We start from the raw sequence: 2,906 nt of genomic DNA, 5'->3' as shown, positions 1-2,906 counted from the left end.
TAAACCTTTTTTTTTTCCCTTTGCAGTGAGATTTTAGCTGGCACCTTTTGAATGGTAACTAGTTGAGTTCCTTTTTCATATTTTTCTTGCTCTTTAATTGTGAGACGTTTCAAATAGAAAGACAGAGAGGGGGGAGAAAAAAACATTCCAAATTTCTGAAACTGTGAGCCGAGTTTTCTTTTCCTGGACCCAAAGGGATGGGAATTTCCACTTTGAGAATCAAAACTCCAGTGGAATTCTAAAAAAGATTTGATACATTTCTCTCTGGAACAGAAAATAGCAGGAACTTCTCTTTCTCAAATATGTAGGCTCTCCCTGGGTAGAAAACACCTGAAGTCTTACTATTTCTTTTAAAATTCTAGTTTACACATCTCCCTCCAAATTGATTCTTGCTGTGGAAAACGGGGATGGGGGAAAGGGGATGGAATGGAAAAATATTGCAGCGATTCTTCAATATATTTTCAGTAGCAGAAAAATTCCTTTAAATATCCTTGAGGTCTTCTCAACTCAGCTATTGTCCAAGTCCTAAACCCTTAAGTCTACGCACAACCAATGGTGAAGTGTAGACGGTTTGAATGTACAGACGCCTTTCAAAGGGAATCCAGAATGCTCCTCCGGCATTCCTGTTTAAAGAGCAGTGACAAAAAAGAAAATGCTAACTTGGAAAATACCTGTGAGCAGACATGAGCGCAATTCCAGCCCCTCAGAAGTGGACTGGAGAAGGTCAAATGCAACCAAATGAAATGTTTATATTAATTTCATTATTCTGCCCAGGCCTCACAGATGAGGGCTTGTGGGGTAGGGAGGTAGGGAAGAGGAAGAAATAAGTTTCATTTTGGGTCTTCTGGTAGAGCAAAAAGAAAATGAATTAAGACGAAAGCATAGGATGAGCCCAGACTAAATCAATACACTTTGTAATCAGCCCAGCAAGGGTATTTGGACACAATGACTTGGAAATAATTAATAGTTATAGGAGGGGAGTGGGGTGAGAAGGGGGGCGAGGATGTCACCATATTTTATCGGAGCACTTTACACTCCACGCTAAACTTTGATCTCCAGATTTTCGGATTTAGGAAAGAAAGAGGGAAAAAGGGTCGGGGAGGGGGGAGAAGTCCGGTATTTCGAAGCACCTACCGGCCTGAGGATGGGCACGTTCCTCGCTCCCGGTGCCTTATCGCTAGGCTCGCGCCGCCCCGGCTGGCTCTTTGGGGACGGAGAACCCCTAGTGCCGCCCGGGGCTCTCCGGTGTCCCTGGCCCCCGCGCCCGCGGCCGCCTCGACTTACCCGCGCAGTCCGGGGAGGGAGTAGGAGCGCCGCCTTCACGCCCGCGGAGGAGGCGCCGGCAGCACCATGGTCCCCGGCGCCGTAGCCGCTGCCCCCGGCCCGCTCGCTCGCTCGCCGCGCGCTCTCTTCCTCTTGCAAACTTTCGGGTTCTGCGGTCGACAAGAAACCGGGGCGACCCTCAGCAAATCTTCCCCGTGCAGGCTGAGGGGAACTGAAGGGGACGGGACGGGTGAGTAGGCCGAGGGGCCAGGACAGAGAGGGCAGCGGGCTCCGATGACCCGCGAGTGCGCGTGGAGGGAAGAGAGGATGCGGCTCAGGGAATCCCTGCAAGGATCCCGAGACCGGGAAATCGGCCCCAGCCAAAGTCTCAGCACCTTCCCCAGGATCTCACAAAGTTGCAACAACAAAAAGGAGGGGGGAGGAATAGGGGAAGGGGTGGGATGGGGATACGATCGCGGGCGCAAGGTTTGGAGTTACAACTGTTTATTTAGTCCTATTCTCACAGGGGGCGGGAGCTGCGCGGGAATGGGGGGGCTGCAGGCAGCGATTTCGAAGCAAACACTTGGGAGGGGGCCATGCGACTTTGTTTCTGGGCGCTGAGCTCCCCAGCGCCCGTGTGTGTCACTGCCAGTCTCCCGGGACCAAGGCGGAGCTCACAACAGGTGGGGAGGGGGGCTCGACGAGGGCCAAAAAGGAGAAGGAATCTAAGTTTCCGAGCGCGACGTTGTCTGAAAAGGAGGGAGGAGGGAGGCGGGGGCGAGGGGAGGCGGAGGCAGCAAATGACCGCGACCCCGCGGCAACTGGCAAACTCCTCGGCTCCCGGCGCCGCCGCCACCGCCGTGGTCCCCACTCGAAGCGCACGCCGCCTCGGCTCGCTGGCTCCAGGGAGTCGTCTCGGCGGGACAGGAATAGAGCGCAGGGAGCTCGGGAGGAAGGCTGTGCGCAAGCCAGGGACGGAGAGCCATCGGCCGCCAGGACAGGGCCGGAGGGACGAGGCGACACGCGCGCGTCGCAGGACAAATCGGAGCTTGGGAAATCTCCCCGTTCCCCAAGCTTCAGAGGGGGGTAAAATCAGAAAATGTGTGTGATGGAGGGAGAGGGATCTGGGCGCGGCGACTCCTCGCAGCGCATCCGGCTCCCGCACCCGCCCGTGGATCTGGCCACTGCTGTTGCGGACTCCTCTCGGGAAAGCGGGGACCGAGCGCGCGTAGGGGTGCGTGTCTGGCTGGGGGTGCGCAGGTGCGTGTTTGAATTTTCCGGGCTCCGAGGGGGTGGCGGGAGAGCTTCCTCGCCGCTGACTCTCGGGGTAACGCGCGCGTGGCAGCGGGGAAGTTCCCCAGTGCGGGGCCCAGGGCCAGGCGCTACAGTCAGTCTGCTGAGGCCCGCGGGGCAGCTCAAGGGCACCAAGGGGGCACACACCCGCGGAGAAGGAAGGGGAAAAGTTTGATCCAAGTCTAAACTTTGGGCCTAGGAGGCGCCCGGCGCGCGCCCCCTCCCGCCGCGGCCAGGACCCGGGACCCCGCACCGGCCCAGCGCCCAGGCGGCCACCGGACGCCAGCGCCGGGCATCTAAAGTTGCGCCAGGCGGCCTGGGCTTATTGATTTCTCTCCCCAAGGCGATCG

The 2,906-nt window shown here is 57.1% G+C and overlaps 1 protein-coding gene across 6 annotated transcripts in view; it reads right to left on the bottom strand.

The window, feature by feature from the left end:
- FOXP1 (forkhead box P1) overlaps positions 1 to 2,492 on the bottom strand; it is a 639,921-nt gene extending 637,429 nt beyond the window's left edge. For 2 of the 6 annotated variants that reach the window (XM_017892168.1, XM_017892169.1), the window contains exon 1: positions 1,285 to 2,482. The gene's annotated coding sequence lies outside the window, so the exon portion shown is untranslated. Of the gene's footprint in view, positions 1 to 1,134 lie in introns of all 6 variants that reach the window. The other 4 variants (XM_017892163.1, XM_017892165.1, XM_017892176.1 and 1 more) reach the window with 3 other exon arrangements.
- Positions 2,493 to 2,906: the final 414 nt, after the last annotated feature.

This window comes from Rhinopithecus bieti, unplaced genomic scaffold (genome assembly GCF_001698545.2).
Source record: "Rhinopithecus bieti isolate Rb0 unplaced genomic scaffold, ASM169854v2 scaffold_21542, whole genome shotgun sequence".
In the NCBI taxonomy this organism is placed as follows: domain Eukaryota; kingdom Metazoa; phylum Chordata; class Mammalia; order Primates; family Cercopithecidae; genus Rhinopithecus; species Rhinopithecus bieti.
This window is presented reverse-complemented; position numbering and strand designations above follow the sequence as displayed.